Genomic DNA, 19,038 nt, shown 5'->3' with positions numbered 1-19,038 from the left:
AGTTAGAAGGAATAAGTTCTGGTGTTCTATTACATAGTACTATGATTAGAGTTAACAATAACGCATTGTATATTTCAAAATAATTAGAAAATAGGTCTTTGAACATTCTCATCACAAAGAAATAATAAATGTTTAAGGTGATGGATAATGGTAATTACTGTGATTTCATCATTACATAATATATACATGTATCAAAACATCATGTTGTAATACATAAATATGTGCAATTATTATGTGTCAATTATAATTTTTTAAAGAGTCACCTCTCCCACTTTTCACAATTGGCTCTGTGCCAAAATAGTCCTTCGCTGATTAGCTAACCATGTTCTGTTTGCAACAGCCTGAGAGGAAAGCCTATGATCTTCTCAGTCTGGATATTTTATATAAATGTAATACAATGTGTGATCTTTATGTCTGATTCTTCCACAAAGCATATTTTCTTTTTAAAAATTTTCCTTTAGGTTCAGAGGTACTTGTGCAGATTTGTTATATAGGTAAGTTGCATGCCATGGGGTTTGGTGTGCAGATTATTTTGCCATCCAAGTAATAAGCATAGTACCTAATAAGGTAGTTTTTCTATCCTCACCTTCTTTCTTTCCTCCATCCTCAAGTAGGCCCTGCTGTCTGTTGTTCCATTATTTGTTTCCATATGTACTCACATGTTTAGTTCCCACTTATAAGTAGGAACATGTGGCATTTGGTTTTCTGTTCCTGCATTAGTTTGCTTAGGATAATGGCCTCCAGCACTATCCATGTTGCTGCAAAGGACATGATCTCATTCTTCTTTTATGACTGCATAGTATTCCATGGTGTATATGTACCACATTTTCTTTATCCAGTCTAGCACTGATGGCCATTTAGATTGATTCCACATCTTTGCTATTGTAAATAGTACTGTGATGAACATATGCATGCATCTATCTGTATGGTAGAATGATTTATATTCCTTTGGCTATAATCCCAGTAATGGGATTGCTGGGTGGAATGGTAATTCTACTTTGAGTTCTTTGAGAAATTGCCAAACTGCTTCCCACAATGGCTGAACTATTTTACATTCTCAACAGCAGTGTATAAGTATTCTTTTTTCTCAGCAACCTCGCCAGCATTGCTTTCTAATAATAGCCATTCTTACTGATGTGAGATGGTATCTCATGGTGATTTTGATTTGCATTCTGTAATGATTAGTGATGTTGAGCACTTTTTCATATGCTTGTTAGTCGTGTGTGTCTTTTTTAAAAAAATGTGTATTTATGTTCTTTGCCCATTGTTAATGGGATTGTTTGTTTGTTGCTTGTTGATTTGTTGCAGTCATTTATAGACTCTGGACATTGACTTTTGTTGGATGTGTAGTTTGAAAATATTTTCTCCCATTCTGTAGGTTGCCTGTTAATTCTGTAGGTTGCCTGTTAACTCTGTTGCTAGTTTCTTTTGCTATGCAGAAGCTCTTTAGTTTAATTAGGCCCTATTTGTCTAATGTTGTTTATGTTGTAATTGCTTTTGGCATCTTCATCATGAAATCTTTGCCGGGTCCTATGTCCAGAATGGCATTTCCTAGGTTGTCTTCCAGGTTTTTATAGTTTTAGATTTTGCATTTAGGTCTTTAATCCATGTTGAGTTGATTTTTGTATATGGTATAAGGAACAGGTCCTGTTTCAATCTTCTGCATATTGCTAGCCAGCTATCCCAGCACCATTTATTGAATAGGGAGTCCTTCCCCCATTTCTTGTTTTTGTTTACTTTTTCAAAGACCAGATGATTATGGGTGTGTAGCATTATTTCTGGGCTATCTATTCTGTTCCATTGGTCTATGTCTCTGTTTCTGTACCCATACCGTGCTGTTTTGTTCATAAAAGCCTTATAGTATATTTTGAAGTCTGGTAACATAATGCCTCCAGCTTTGTTCCTTTTGCATTTCACTTAGGATATCTTCGGTTCATCCATGTTTTAACATATATTAGTACTTCATTGCTTTTTATGGCTGAATAATATTCCAGTGAATGGGCATATTGTAATATATTGTGCTTATTCACTGTTCCAGTGGTGGACATTTAGATTGTTTTCACCTTTGGACTATTGTGAATATTACTGCTATGAGCATTCGTGTACAAGCTTTTGTTTGAACACCAGTTTTCAATTCTCTCAAAAGTATATCTAGGATTGGAATTACTGGGAAACAAGGAGATTCTAAGTTTAACCTATTGAGGAAGAGTTGTTTACACAGTGGCTGCATCATTTTACACTTTAACCAGCAATATAGAAGGGTTCCAATCTCTCCACATCTTTACTATTGCTTATTTTCTGACTTTTTAAAATTATAGCCAGCTTAGTGGCTATGAGGTAGTAATTCATTATGGTTTTGATTCGTATTTTTCTTAATGAATAATGATGGTGAGCATCTTTTCGTGTATGTATTTGCCATTTATATATCTTCTTTGGGTAAAAGTCTGCTCAAATCCTTTGCTCCATTTTTTAATAGAGTTGATGTTTTTTGTTTTGTTTTGTTTTTGCTAAGTTGAAGGAGATCTTTATAAAGTCTGGTTATTTGACACTTAACCACATATATGACTTGCAAATATTTTCTGTAATTGTGTGGTTTTTCTTTTAAATTTATTGATAAAATATTTTTCATGTGCAAAAGTTGAAGGTTTGAAGTCCAATTTGTCTATTTTTTGTTGTTTGTGTTTTTAGTGTCATATTTAAGAATCCATTATTAAATCCAAAGTTATACAAAATATACCCTTAGGTTTTCTTTTAATAGTTTTATATTTTTGTCTCTTATATTGAGAACTCTGATCAACTTTGACTTAATTTTTGTATATATTTTGTATATGGTGTGAGGTAACGGTCCAACTGCATTGTAAACAGTTTTGCATGTGGCTATGCAATTGTCGCAACATCATTTGTTGAGTGATTCTACTTTCCCCATTGAATGTTTTTGGCAGCCCTTTCAAAAATCAATTGATCAAAGATTTATGGGTTTATTTCTGGAATCTCAATTGTATCCCATTAATTTGTATTTTTATCTTTACATTAGTACCATGTTGTTTTTGATTGCTGTAACTTTGTAGTAAGTTTTAAACCTAAAATTTTAAGTCCTTCAATTTTCTAATTTTTTTGGCTATTCAGTGTCTCTTGAAATGCCATTTGACTTTTAGAAATTTTATTTTTATTTCAACAATGAATCCACTGGAATTTTGATAGGGATTGCATTGAATATGTAGATTGCTTTGGGGAGTATTGCTACCTTTTAAAAAAAGTTATTTATTTTTGAATTATTTTAATTACAAAATTATATGTATTTATGGTGTAAAACATGGTGTTTTGGAATATACATTGTGGAATGGCTAAATCAAGCTAATTAATATATGCATTACCTCATATATTTATCATTTTTGTGGTTAGAACACTTGACATCTCTTTTAGCAGTTTTCTAGTGTACAGTGCATTCTTTTTAATCATAGCCATCATGTTGTACAATTGATCTCTTGAACTAATTCCTCCTGTCTATCTGAAATTGTGTATCCTTTAACCAACATATCCCCAGTCCTCTCTTCCCCTAGCCCTTGGTAACCCTCATGCTACTCTCTGCTTGTATACGTTTGACTTCATTAGATAGATTCCACATATAAATCAAATCATTTTGTATTTGTTTTTCTTGCCTGGCTTATTTTACATCCAGGTTCATTTATATCATTGCAAATGACAGAATTTTCTTCTGTTTTGTCTATGTACCACATTTCTTTATCCAAGTATTGCCATCTTAACAATATTTAGTCTTCCCATCCATAAATACGTGTTATATTTCCATTTGTCATTTGCTTAGGTCATCTTTAATTTCTTTCAGCATATCATGTAGCTTTCAGTGTAAAAACCTTGCATTTCCTTGGTTAAATTTATTCCTAGGTATTTTATTCTTTTTGATACTATCATAAATGGAATTGTTTCTTAATTTTTTTTCAGACTGTCAATTTCTAGGATACAGAAATAAAACAGATTTTCGTCTGTTCATCTCATATCTTGCAACTTTGCGGAATTCATTGATGGGTTCCAATCATTTTTCATGGGATTTTTAGTATTTTTATACATAAAGTCATGCAATTTGAAAGTAGACATATTTTTATTTTTTTCTTTTCAGTTTAGATGGTTTTATTTTTCTTCTTTAATTGATTTTGCTAGAACTTACAGTACAATGTCCAATGGAAGGGATGAATGTGTGCACCTTTATTTTGTTCCTGATTTTATGGGGAGAGCTTTCAGTTTTTCATCACTGAAATTTTAATAAATGCTTTCCCATGTTGAGGAAATTCTCTTCTATTCCTAGGTTGTTAAGGGTTTTTATAATGGAAGCGTGTTCAAATTAGTCAAATGCTTTTTCTGAATCAGTTGAAATGATCGTGTGATTTTTTTCTCCCTCATTTTGCTAATGTGGTGTATTACATTGACTGCTTTCCATATATTGAAACACCCTTGCATTTCTGGAACAAATCTCACTTGGCAACGGTGAATTATTATTTTAATTTGCTTCTGGATTTTATTTGCTAATATTTTGCTGAAGATTTTTGCACATGTATTCATAAGTGTTATTTGTCTGTGGCTCTCTTTTCTTGTCATATATTTGGTTTGGTATCAGAGTAATGCTGGCTTCATAGACTAAATTAAGAAGTATTCATTCCTTTTCATTTCTTTGAAGCATTTTAGAGGGATCGGTAATATTTCTTTTTAAAGAGTTTGATAGAATTTACTAGTGAAGCCATATGATCCTGGGCTTTTCTTTGTTTGAAAGTTGTTGTGGGCTTATTCGGTCTCCTTACTAATAATAGGTCTATTCGGTCTATTTATCATTGTGTTCAGTTGTGATAGTTGTGTGTATCTTTGGAATTTGTACACTTTATCTAAGTTATCTAATTTTTTGGTGTACAAGTCATAATCATCTTGATAATGCTATTTATTTATATAAGGTTGGTGTTAATATCTGTATCTTCATTTCTTGTATTAAAACTTGAGTCCTTTTTTGCCTTAATCAGTCTAGCTTAAGGTTTACCAATTTGTTGATCTTTTCAAAGAATGAAGCTTTGGTTTCAGGTTTTTCTCTGTGGTTGTTCTATTTTCTTTTACATTTCTCTCATCTTTATTATTTCCTCCTTATACTAGCTAGTATACTAGCTCATTATCTATTTTTTCTATAGTTTTTAGTTGTAAATGTAGTTTATTCACTTGTAACCTCTCTTTTCTTTTATTGTAAACACTTAAAACTATAAATTTTTCTCTGAGCACTCCTTCTGCCATATCCTATTTGCCTTACTATGTTGTGTTTTCATTTTCATTCATCTCAAAGTATTTTCTAATTTCTCTTGTCATTTCTTTTTTGATCCATTGTTTGCTTACTTGTATCTTAAGTTCTAAAAATTTGGGGGAATTTCCAGCTTTTCTTCTGTTATCTATAGATGGTTTTATTCAGAGAAAACACTTTGTAAGGTTTCCATCTTTTGAAATTTATTGAGACTTGATTTGGTGGATTTTTTTAGTTACCATTTTGATTCTCTTCTTATTTTCTTTTTGTATATTTTCCAGTCATTTTCTTAGAACCAATGTGGGGATGAAAACTCACATCTTAAATTTATAGCAATCTAGTTTCAGTTGATACCAGCTTACCTTCAGCAGTATACAAAAATTCTCTGTCTATAAATCTCTAGCCCTCCCTTTATGTTATTGTCACAAATTACATATTTATACATTGCATGCCCATTAACATTTGTTTATAATATTGTTTTATGGACTTATCCTTTCTATTATATAGGAATAAAGAGACATTGCAAACACAAAATGAAACATGATTGGCTTTTGTATTTGCTGCTGTATTTTTATTTAATGATATACTTTCTTGTATCATATGGCTTTGAGTTAACTGTCTATCATCCTTCATTTCAGCCTAAGAGACTACTTTTGTATTTCTTGTAAGGCAGGTCTACTAGTGACAAACTCCCTCAGCTTTTGTTTGTGTAGGAATAACTTAATTTCTCCTGTATTTTTGGGGAAGTGTTTTACCAGGCATAGAATTCCTGATTGACAGGGCTTTTTCTTTCAGCACTTTAAATATTATCTGCTGCCTCTAGACTCCACAGATTATGATAATAAATTGGCTTTTAATGTTATTGAGGATACCTTATACAATACAATTCACTTCTCTCTTGCTGCATTTAAGATATTTTATCTCTGGTCTGATAATTTAATTATAACGTGTTTTAGTATGAGCTGCTTTAGTATGTGCTGCTTTGAATCTCAATGGGTTCTACTTGGAACCACTGAGATTCTTGGTTGTGTAGATTCATGTCTGTTAACAAATTTTCAAAGTTTTTTGACTTTATTTCTTCTTGTCTCTGCACTCTTACTTCTTTTTTTCCTTCTGGGGACACACTTATGGGTATGTTGGTAGGATCAATGGTGTACCATATGTATCTTAGAATCTTTATTTTCTTCATTATTTTTCTTTCTGCATCTCAGATTACATAATTTCAATTGACCCATTTGTATGTTTGCTGATTGTTTCTTTTCCTTGCTCAAGTCGTATGTGGAACCCTTCTAGTGATTTTTCTAAAAGTATCAGTTATTATACCTTTTAGCTCCAAAATTTCGATTTGGTTTCTTTTAAATAATTGATTTCCCTTTATTGATATTCTTTCTGTAGTGACATACCATTCTCCTGGATTACATTACATATTTTTGCCAGATTCTCTTGAGCTCTTTGAACATATTAAAAGCCATTTATTTAAAGTCCTTTTCTAGTAAACTGAATGTCTGGTCTTCCTCGGTGACAGTTTCTGTTAATTTTATTTTTTTATTTGAAAGGGCCATGATTTCTTGTCTCTATTTCTATCATGTAATTTACTTTCTTCTTTTTTTAAAAAAGAATTATTTTTATTTTAAGTTCTGGGGTACAGGTGCAGGATGGGCAGGTGTGTTACATAGGTAAACATATGTCATGGTCATTTACTGCACCTATCAACCCATCATCTAGGTAGTAAACCCAGGATGCATTAGCTATTTTTCCTAATGCTCTCCTTCCCCCCACCACCCCCCGCGACATGCCCCAATGTGTATTGTTCCCATCCCTGTGTCCATGTGTTCTCATTGTTCAGCTCTTGCTTATAAGTGGGAACACGTGGTTTTTGCCTTTCTGTTCCTGCGGTAGTTTGCTGAGGATAATGGCTTCTAGCTCCATCAATGTCCCAGCAAAGGACATGATCTTGTTCCTTTTGATGGCTACATAGTATCCCATCATGTATATGTACCACATTTTTTAATCCAGTCTATCATTGATGGAGATTTGGGTTGATACCATGTCTTTGCTATTGTGAATAGTGATGCAATGAACATACATGTGCATGTATCTTTGTAATAGAATGGTTTATATTCCTTTGGGTATATATCAAGTAATGGAATTGCTGGGTCAAATGGTATTTCTGGTTCTAAATCTTTGAGGAATTGCCACACTGTCTTCCACATGGTTCAACTAATTTACATTTCCACCAACAGTGTAAAAGCATTCCTATTTCTCCGCAACCTCGCCAGCATCTGTTGTTTCTTGACTTTTTAATAATCACCATTTTGACTGGCATGAGATGGTATTTCATTGTGGTTTTGATTTGCATTTCTCTAATGATCAGTGATGTTGAGCTTTTTTTCATATGTTTGTTGACTGCACGGATTTGAGAAGTGTCTGTTCATGTCCTTTGCACACTTTTTCATGGGGTTGTTTTGTTTTTCTCCTATAAATTTGTTTAAGTTCCTTGTAGAGTCTGGATATTAGAACCTTGTCACGTGGGTAGATGGCAAAAATTTTCTGCCATTCTGTAAGTTGCCTGTTCACTCTAATGATAAGTTTCTTTTGCAGTACAGAAGCTATTTAGTTGAATGAGATCTCATTTGTCAAGTTTTGCTTTTGTTGCAATTGCTTTTGGCAATTTCATCATGAAATCTTTGCCTGTGCCTATGTCCTGAATGGCATTGCCTATATTTTCTTTTAGGGTTTTTATAGCTTTGGGTTTTATATTTACTTCTTTCATTCATCTTGAGTTAATTTTTGTATAAGGAGTAAGGAAGGGGTACAGTTTCAATTTTCTGCATATGGCTAGCCAATTCTCCCAGCACCATTTATTAAACAGGGAATCCCTTCCTCATTGCTTGTTTTTGTCAGGATTGTCAAAGATCAGATGGTTGTAAATGTGCAGTCTTATTTCTGAGTTCTCTGTTCTATTCCATTGGTGTATGTGTTTTTCTACCAGTACCATGCTGTTTTGGTTACTGTAGCCTTGTAGTATAGTTTGAAGTCTGGTGACATGATGTCTCCATCTTTGTTCTTTTTGCTCAGAGTTGTCTTGGCTATATGAGCTCTTTTTTGGTTTCATATGAATTTTAAAATAGTTTCTTCTAATTCTGTGAAGAATGTCAATGGTAGTTTAATGGGAGTAGCATTGAATCTATAGATTGCTTTGGGCAGTATGGCCATTTTCACGATATTGATTCTTCCTATCCATGAGCATGGAATGTTTCTCCATTTGTTTTTCTGATTTCCTTGAGCAGTAGTTTTTACTTCTCCTTGAAGAGGTCCTTCACTTCCCTTGTTAGTTGTATTCTTAGGTATTGCATTCCCTTTGTAGCAATTGTGAATGGGAGTTTATTCATGATTTGGCTCTCTACTTGTCTGTTGTTGGTGTATAGGAATACTTGTGACTTCTGCATATTGCTTTTGTATCCTGAGACTTTCCTGAAGTTGGTTATCAGCTTAAGAAGCTTTGGGCTGAGATAAAGAAGTCTTCTAGACATAGGATCATGTCATCTGCAAACAAAGACAATTTGACATCCTCTTTTCCTATTTGAATACCCTTCATTTCTTTCTCTTGCCTGATTGCCCTGGCCTGAACTTTCAATACTATGTGAATAAGAGTGGTAAGAGGTTTTATCCTTGTCTTGTGCTGGTTTTCAAAGGGAATGCTTCCAGCTTTTGCCTAATTCATCATAATGTTGGCTGTGGGTTTGTCATAAATAGCTCTTATTATTTTGATCTATGTTCCTTCAATACCCGCTTTATTGACAGTTTTTCAGTTTTTAACATGAAGTGATGTTGAATTTTATCAAAGGCCTTTTCTGCATCTATTGAGATAATCATGTGGCTTTTGTTCTTAGTTCTGTTTATGTGATAAATTGTATTTATTGATTTGTGTATGTTGAGCCAGCCTTGCATCCTGGGGATGGAGCTAATTGATTATGGAGGATAAGCTTTTTGATGTGTTGCTGTATTCGGTTTGCCAATATTTTACTGAGAAGTTTTGCATCAACATTCATCAGGGATATTGGCCTGAAGTTTCCTTTTTTTGTTGTATCTCTGTCAGGTTTTGGTATTGGGGTGATGCCGGCCTCATAAAATGAGTTAGTGGGGAGTCCTTTCTTTTCAAGTGGAATAGTTTCAGAAGAAAGGGTATCAGCTTCTCTTTGTACCTCTGGCAGAATTCAGCTGTAAATCCATCTGGTCCTGGGCTCTTTTTGATTGGTAGGCTATTAATTACTGTCTCACTTTCAGAACTTGTTATTGGTCTATTTAGGGATTCTACTTCTTCCTGGTTCAGTATTGGGAGGGTGTATGTGTCCAGGAATTTGTCCATTTCTTTTAGATTTTCTAGTTTATTTGCATAGAAGTGTTTATAGTATTCTCTGATGGTTATTTGTATTTCGTGGGGTCAGTGGTAATATCCCCTTTACCATTTTTTATTGTGTCCATTTGATTTTTCTCTCTTTTATTCTTCATTAGTCTAGCTAGTGGTCTATTTTATTAATTTTTTCAAAAAACCAGCTCCTGGATTTGTTGATTTTTTGAAGGGTTTTTCATGTCTCTGTCTCCTTCAGTTTCACTTTGAATTTGGTTATTTCTTGTCTTCTGCTAGCTTTGGGGTTTGTTTGCTCTTGGTTCTCTAGTTCTTTTAGTTGAGATGTTAGGTTGTTACATAGATCTATTGAGTTCTTTGATGTGGGCATTTAGTCCTATAAATTTCCCTCCTAACGCTGCTTTAGCTGCATTTCAGAGATTCTGGTACCTTGTATCTTTGTTCTCATTTTTTTCAAAGAACTTCTTGATTTCTGCCTTAATTTCATTATTTACACAGGAGTCATTTAAGAGCAGGTTGTTCAATTTATATGTAGTTCTGTGGTTTGGGGTGAGTTTCTTGGTCTTGAGTTCTAATTTGATTGTGCTGTGGTCTGAGAGCCTATTCATTATGATTTTGGGGGTTTTTTTGCATTTGCTTAGGAGTGATTTAATTCCAATTATGTGGTCAATTTTAGAGTAAGTTCCATGTGATGCCAAGAATGTATATTCTCTTGTTTTAGGGTGGAGACTTCTATAGATACTTATCAGGTTCACTTGATCCAGAGTTGAATTCAAGTCCTGAATATCTTTGTTAATTTTCTGTCTCATTGATCTCTCTGATATTGACAATGGGATGTTAAAGTCTTCCATTATTATTGTATGGGAGTCTACGCCTCTTTGTATGTTTCTAAGAGCTTGTTTTATGAATCTGGGTTCTCTGGATTGGATGCGTATATATTTAGGATAGTTAGTTCTTCTTTTTGAATTGACCCCTTTACTTTATGTAATGCCCTTCTTTGTCCTTTTTGATGTTTGTTGATTTAAAGTCTGTTTTTTCAGAAACTAGGATTGCAACCCCTGCTTTTTTCTGTTTTCCATTTGCTTGGTAAATTTTCTTCTATCCCTTTATTTTGAGTGTATGTCTGTCTTTGCAGGTGAGATGGGTGTCTTGAATACAGCACACCAATGGATCTTGACTGTTTATCCAGATTGCCATTCTGTGTCTTTTAATTGAGGCATTTAACCCATTTACATTTAAGGTTAATAATGTTATGTGTGTATTTGTTCCTGTCATCATGATGCTAGCTGGTGATTTTGCACACTTGTTTATATAGTTGCTACACAGTGTCATTGTTCTGTGTACTTCAGTAGTGTTTTTTGTTTGTTTGTTTGTTTGTTTGTTTTTTGAGATGGAGTTTTGCTCTTGTTGCCCAGGCTGGAGTGCAATGTCGTGATCTCAGCTCATTGCAATCTCTGCCTTCTGGGTTCAAGCAATTCTCCTGCCTCAGCCTCCCAAGTAGCTGAGATTACAGGTGCCTGCTACCAGGCCCAACTAATTTTTGTATTTTTAGTAGAGATGGGGTTTCACCATGTTGGCCATGCTGGTCTCGAACTCTTGATCTCAGGTGATCCACCCACCTTGACCTCCCATAGTGCTGGGATTACAGGTGTGAGCCACTGCACCCAGCTCAGTGTGTTTTGAAGTGGCTTATAATGGTTTTTCCTTTCCATATTCAGTGCTTTTTTTTTCAGGACCTCTTGCAAGGCAGGCCTGGTGGTGATGAATTCCATCAGCATTTGCTTGTTTGGAAAAGATTTTATTTCTCTTCCACTTATGAAGCTTAGTTTGGCCAGATATGAAATTCTAGGTTAGAAATTCTTTTCTTTAAGAATGTTGAATATTGGCCCCCAATCTCTTTTGGCTTTTAGGGTTTCTGCTGAGAGGTCTGCTGTTAGTCTTATGGGCTTCCTTTTATAGGTGATCTGGCCCTTCTCTCCAGCTGCGCTTAACATTTTTTTCTTCATTTTGACCTTGGAGAATCTGATGATTATGTGTCTTGGGGTTGATCTTCTCATGGATTATCTTACCGGAGTTCTCTGTATTTTCTGAATTTGAATGTTGACCTGTCTTGCTAAATTGGGGAAGTTCTCCTGGATGATATCCTGAAGTGTGTTTTTCAACTTGGGTCATTCTCTTCGTCTCTTTCAGGTACCCCAATCAGTTGTAGGTTCAGTCTTTTTACACAATTTCATAGTTCTCAGAGGTATCGTTTGTTTCTATTCATTCTTTTTTTTTAATCTTGTCTGCCTGCCTTATTTCAACGAGATAGTCTTCAAGCTCTGATATCCTTTCTTCTGCTTGGTCTTTTCAGCTATTGATATTTGTGTTTGCATTGTGATATTCTCATGTTGTGTTTGTCAGCTCTATCAGGTTATTTATGTTCCTCTCTATACTGGTTATTCTGGTTAACAGCTCCTGTAATGGTTTATCATGCTTCTTAGCTTATCTGAAATGGGTTAGAACATACTCCTTTAGCTCAGCAAAGTTTGTTATTATCCATCTTCTGAAGCCTACTTCTGTCAATTTATCCATCTCAGCCTCTGCCCAGTTTTGTGTCCTTGCTGGAAACAAGTTGCAATCATCTGGAGGAGATGAGGCACTCTAACTTTTTGAGTTTTCAATGTCTTTGCATTGATTCTTTCTCATTTTCATGGGTTTATCTACCTCTGATCTTTGAGGCTGCTGACCTTTGGATAGAGTTTTTGTGGGGTTTCATTGATGTTGTTGTTGCTTTCTGTTTGTTTTTCTTTTAGCAATCAGGCCCCTCTTCCGAAGGGCTGCTGCGATTTGCTGGGGGTCCACTCCACTCCTTACTTACCTGGGTCCCTCCTGCACCTGGAGGTATCTCCAGTGGAGGCTGCAGAACAGCGACGATGTCAGCCTACTCTTTCCTCAGGGAGCTCTGTCCCAGAGGGGCTCTGACCTGATGCCATTTGGAACGCTCCCATGTGAGGTTTCTGGAACCCCCTGTTGGGAGGTCTCACCCCATCAGCAGGAACAGGATCAGGAACACACTGAAATAAGCAGTCTGGCTGCCCCTTGGTGAAGCAGGTATGCTGTGCTGGGCGGAATCTCCCTGGTTCAGGCTGCCTTGACTCTCCAGAGTCAGGGGGCAGAAAAGTCTAAGACCAGTGATCCATGATACTGCAGCTGCCACTCCTCCTAGGGGCTCCTCTCAGGGAGATCAGAGTTCTGTCCATAAACTCCTGGCTGGGGATGCTGGAAATCACACAGGGAGGCCATGCTCAGTGAGGAGGAATGGGTCAGGGTCCCACTTACAGAAGTTGTCTGACCACAAACTGTCACAGCCACTATGCTGCACTGTGGGGAATTGCTCCCAGTGCAAACTACCCAGTCTCACTGGCACTAGTGGCAAGGGAAAATGGCCGACAGGAGTCGCAGTGATGACAGCTGCCCCTCCCCCTGCAGAACTCAGTCTTCTTAGGCAGTCTCCTGACTGCTGCACTGGCCAATGAGGATTCCAAGCTGGTAGGTTTTAGCTTGTGGGTTGCATGGAATTGGGGACCGCTGAGCAAGGCTGATTGGCTCCCTGGCTTCAGCCCCCTTCCCATGGGATTGGACAGATCTCCTGCCTGACTGGAGTTCCTGGAGCGGGAGTATGCAAAAACTCCTGTGTCTCAGTGCCTGCCCCCATCTACTGCCTACCTGACCAGTTGCTGTGAGTCTGCACAGCTCTATGCTTGGGACCCAAAGCCCTGGTGGCACGGGCTCACAAGGAGATCTCCTGATCCAGAGGTTGCAAAGATCCATAGGAAAAGCATGGTTTTCAGGGCGGGGTAGCACAATCCGTCACCACCCTCCTTGGCTAGGGGAGGGAACTGCCTTCACCCCTTGCAGCTCCAGGGGTGGGGCCCTCGCTCCACCTTGCTTTTCCTTGTTCTCTGTGGGTCACACCAGCTGACTAGTCAGTCCCAGTGAGAGAACCTGGGTACCTCAATCAAAGATGCAGAATTCACTCGCTGTTTTTATTCTCCATGGGAGCTGCAGACTGGAGCTCTTTCTATTCAGCCATCTTGGCTCCTCCCCATGTCATTTATTTTGTTGCTGAAAACTAGTCATCTTGAATCATATAATGTGATAACTCTAGAAACCAAGTTATCCTCACTCTTCAGGGTTTGTTGTTGTTACTTCTTTTGGATTAGTTTTTTGTTTTTGCAGATTGGCTCTGTATTGAGGAATTTCTTCAAAACATAGCCAAGGAACTAAAAATTCTTCCTTAGCCTTCACTTTCTGCTTACAAGGAGCCTAAAATTCAGATTGAAATGTAAACTTAGGGTTTTCTCAGGTATTTTCTGAGCATGCACCTATCTATAGGCATTTGCATGGCCTTCTGAATTCCGTAGGATTTGCAAAATCTTTTCCAAGCCCTTATACCCTCCTCCCTTAAGTATCTCATTCCCCAGCATCTTTTCTCCTAAGTTTTCAATCTGCCTGTTGCTTGCCCCCAGTGTTGTCCCTTAACTCAGGCAGCAGAAGTTAGTATTTACTTTTAAATGTTTTTGTAAAATGCTGTCTGGGAGGATCATCTGGCCCTGAGTTCTAAGGGAGACAAAACCAAACCAGGCCCCTGAGTTAATGCCTCACGGAGACACCAGACAAATCAAAATCCACAACCATAATTCTTTGTAAATGATTGCCCCCTCTGATATCAGTAAGCCACCCCAAAAAGTGGACCACCATCATCATGGCCACTGCTTGACTGGAGAGTGGAGGGTCATAGGTAAATAATTTAAAATGCCCTAGTATTCTATTAAGAAATTTTGCAGCCTCTTTCTTCATTAAACACTCTCCTTGTTGTCGTAAGTTTTTAAAAATACATATTTTAGCATTCTGAAAGAGTTGATTCTGATAGTTTTAGTCAGTTTAATGGTTGTTTGTATGGAATAACAGATCCCTGGAGCTCTCTGCTCCACCAGTGTCAAAGATAGCGCTCATTAATTTGTTTTTAAGAGGAGTTCACATTGTTCAAAATGAAAAAAAGTATTTACTTCTGCAGATAGATTCCTAAGCAGCTATAATGAATACTTCTTGTTGCTATTGTTGTTATTGTTTTAGGAAGTGTATGTAGTCTCTCTAAATATATGATGTCCATCAGCAGGTGGCCATGAAGTATTTGAAGCTACAGTTACAAATAGACACAGCTAAGTGATTCCTCATACTGAGCTGAGATATTATAAAACTCTCCACTCTTGGAGACTTGGACTCATCTGACTGACTCCATGTTGAAGATTCCCTATGCAGCACATCAGGAAAACTTATAATTGGTTGAATTTTTTGCCAAGGATTATTAAAACATCCCAGAAGCTTCCTCATAAAAGAGGAAAGAAGTTCCTCATAAAAAGGGAAAAAACTTCACAGAGTGTTATTGAAACTCTATGACTGTTGAACTATTCCCAAGTTCCAGGATACATCAGTACTAGTCAAAATGTGCTCATTGGTCCAGCTACATCATTATTACCAGAGAATAAGAAATGGAAATGTATGGGCCCCATTCCTGACCTATTCAAGAAGTATACCAGGAATTTATGTTCTAATAAGCTCTTCAGACTATTCGTATGAACAGTAATGTTTGGCAAGCATTGTAAAATACAATTTTACCTACACATTCCCATTATTCAACCACCTATTGTCTCCCAAATTTCACCAAGCAGGTGATGATCTGGGCAGAAACGAATCCTGGGATCAAATAATTAATTTCAGGTTTTTTTGCTCTCTCTATATTTTATCAGTGGGAAAATATTGTAAAATTGTAGGATTTGGGTAGAACTTAATGTAGATAAACTTTATCTCTATGTATGAATATTCACTTTGTTTCGTGGTTATTACCTATTATTGGTGTTTGTAGGTATAATTTCAAAAGTAATTACATTAGTAGGATAATAATTATTTTGAGGATATATTGGACAATTTTTCCGTTTTCTAATTTGTGATCTTCCCTTTAAAAATCCCCAAAGAAGCCACCATTCACCATAGTTTTGGCAACTGAAATGTAATGTTATTTAAAATAGCTTTTTCTAAATGATTCTAACATTATATGGTCAAGTGAGTGGTCTGATGCAGTTCTCTAATAATAGGTTTAAACCTGTAGAAACCATTATGGGATGAAAAACCTTGCAAGCAGAATTATACTAGCTTCTTTTATATTCAATCTGTCATATGCATTATATTTACATAAACATCAATATGACTCAAATGTGGAATGACTTATTTTATGATATATTCCAACAAATTATTCAATCTTTATCTGTGCATCTTACATACCCTGGGAGGAGATTTTTTCCTCTTTCACTTAGGGAGTGAAGAGTTTTCTTGAGGGGTAGGGGAAATAAAAGCATCTAAAAGGACAGATTGGATTCAGCACAGAGGACAGATTGGATTCATACTCTAATAGCATGAAGAACTGGCAAGGATGCTTAGCTGAAGCAGCAAAACTTGAGTTTGTAAAGGTAACATCTCAAAGCTGATGGAGAACCTGAATGGGTATTACATTGTCATGTTTGTAAAGAAGCTGAGGATATGAAGACTTTTTCTGTGCCTCCATAGCAGCTATTCCCCTGTCCTTGGATACTGGTGAGTAACCAGGTAATAAAGCATAAAATTACAGCCAGGAGTATAGGTTCAATTAGTTATCTGCTTGGAAGGGGATGGCATCAAAGGAGATAGTGGCCTCAAGAGGATTAATTATAAAATGATTTAAGTTAACCTGACATGCTGAAGGGTCCTGTAACTTTGCCCTTTATATGGTTGACTATGAGTTACTTGAAGGCTATTCCCTGGGATGCGTAGTTTTCCATGATTGATGTGATGGGGGATGAGGCAGTGGGGCAGGTGCAGGACAGATTAAGAATAAGTGCAGTGATATTTTTAATGTGAATGTAAATTAGTACAGCCATTATGGATAACAGTATGGCAGTTCCTCAAAAAATTAAAAATAGAACTCTTATGTGATTCAGCAATCTTACTACTGGGTATATATCCAGAGGAAATGAAATCAATATGTTGAAGAGATATCTGTACTCCAATGCTTATTGTAGCATTATTCACAACAGCCAACATATGAAATCCACCTAAGTGTCTAACAATGAATGAATGGATAAAGAAAATGTGGCATATAGAGGGAGGAGCCAAGATGGCCCAATAGGAACAGCTCCGGTCTACAGCTCCCAGCCTGAGCGACGCAGAAGACGGGTGATTTCTGCATTTCCATCTTAGGTACCGGGTTCATCTCACTAGGGAGTGCCAGACAGTGGGCACAGGTCAGTGGGTGCACGCACCATGCGCTAGCTGAAGCAGGGCGAGGCATTGCCTCACTTGGGAAGCCCAAGGGGTCAGGGAGTTCCCTTTCCTAATCAAAGAAAGGAGTGACGGACAGCACCTGGAAAATCGGGAAAATCGGGTCACTCCCACCCGAATACTGCGCTTTTCTGACGGGCTTAAAAAACGGCGCACCACGAGATTATATCCCCTACAAGGCTCGGAGGGTCCTACCCCTCGGAGTCTCGCTGATTGCTAGCACAGCAGTCTGAGATCAAACAGCAAGGCCGCAGCGAGGCTGGGGGAGGGGGGCCCACCATTGCCCAGGCTTGCTTAGGTAAACAAAGCAGCCAGGAAGCTCGAACTGGGTGGAGCACACCACAGCTCAAGGAGGCCTGCCTGCCTCTGTAGGCTCCACCTCTGGGGGCAGGGCACAGACAAACAAAAAGACAGCAGTAACCTCTGCAGACTTAAATGTCCCCGTCTGACAGCTTTGAAGAGAGCAGTGGTTCTCCCAGTACGCAGCTGGAGATCTGAGAATGGGCAGACTGCCTCCTCAAGTGGGTCCCTGACCCCTGACCCCCGAGCAGCCTAATTGGGAGGCACCCCCCAGCAGGGGCACACTGACACCTCACACGGCAGGGTATTCCAACAGACCTGCAGCTGAGGGTCCTGTCTGTTAGAAGGAAAACTAACAAACAGAAAGGACATCCACACCAAAAACCCATCTGTACATCACCATCATCAAAGACTAAAAGTAGATAAAACCATAAAGATGGGGAAAAAACAGAACAGAAAAACTGGAAATTCTAAAAATCAGAGCACCTATCCTCCTCCAAAGGAACGCAGCTCCTCACCAGCAACGGAACAAAGCTGGACAGAGAATGACTTTGAAGAGCTGAGAGAAGAAGGCTTCAGACGATCAAATTACTCTGAGCTACGGGAGGATATTCAAACCAAAGGCAAAGAAGTTGAAAACTTTGAAAAAAATTTAGAAGAATGTATAACTAGAATAACCAACACAGAGAAGTGCTTAAAGGAGCTGATAGAGCTGAAAACCAAGGCTCTAGAACTACGTGAAGAATGCAGAAGCCTCAGGAGCCGATGTGATCAACTGGAAGAAAGGGTATCAGCAGTGGAAGATGAAATGAATGAAATGAAGCGAAAAGGGAAGTTTAGAGAAAAAAGAATAAAAAGAAACGAGCAAAGCCTCCGAGAAATATGGGACTATGTGAAAAGACCAAATCTACGTCTGATTGGTGTACCTGAAAGTGATGGAGAGAATGGAACCAAGTTGGAAAACACTCTGCAGGATATTATCCAGGAGAATTTCCCCAATCTAGCAAGGCAGGCCAACATTCAGATTCAGGAAATACAGAGAATGCCACAAAGATACTCCTTGAGAAGAGCAACTCCAAGACAAATAATTGTCAGATTCACCAAAGTTGAAATGAAGGAAAAAATGTTAAGGGCAGCCAGAGAGAAAGGTCGGGTTACCCTCAAAGGGAAGCCCATCAGACTAACAGCGGATCTCTTGGCAGAAACCCTACAAGCCAGAAGAGAGTGGGGGCCAATATTCAACATTCTTAAAGAAAAGAATTTTCAACCCAGAATTTCATATCCAGCCAAACTAAGCTTCAGAAGTGAAGGAGAAATAAAATCCTTTACAGACAAGCAAATGCTGAGAGATTTTGTCACCACTAGGCCTGCCCTAAAAGAGCTCCTGAAGGAAGCGCTAAACATGGAAAGGAACAACTGGTACCAGCCACTGAAAAATCATGCCAAAATGTAAAGACCATCGAGACTAGGAAGAAACTGCATCAACTAACAAGCAAAATAACCAGCTAACATCATAATGACAGGATCAAATTCACACATAACAATATTAACTTTAAATGTAAATGGACTAAATGCTCCAATTAAAAGACACAGACTGGCAAACTGGATAAAGAGTCAAGACCCATCAGTGTGCTGTATTCAGGAAACCCATCTCAAGGGCAGAGACACACATAGGCTCAAAATAAAAGGATGGGGGAAGATCTACCAAGCCAATGGAAAACAA

At 37.6% G+C, this 19,038-nt stretch overlaps 1 protein-coding gene across 1 annotated transcript in view; it reads right to left on the bottom strand.

The window, feature by feature from the left end:
• The window catches only part of FOXR2 (forkhead box R2), a 129,781-nt gene that overhangs the window by 46,073 nt on the left and 64,670 nt on the right, over window positions 1-19,038 (bottom strand). The window lies entirely within an intron of this gene.

The sequence above is a fragment of the Gorilla gorilla genome, chromosome X (genome assembly GCF_029281585.2).
Source record: "Gorilla gorilla gorilla isolate KB3781 chromosome X, NHGRI_mGorGor1-v2.1_pri, whole genome shotgun sequence".
NCBI lineage: Eukaryota > Metazoa > Chordata > Mammalia > Primates > Hominidae > Gorilla > Gorilla gorilla.
Note: the sequence above shows the minus strand (reverse complement) of the source record. Positions and strands in the feature narration are given on the sequence as shown.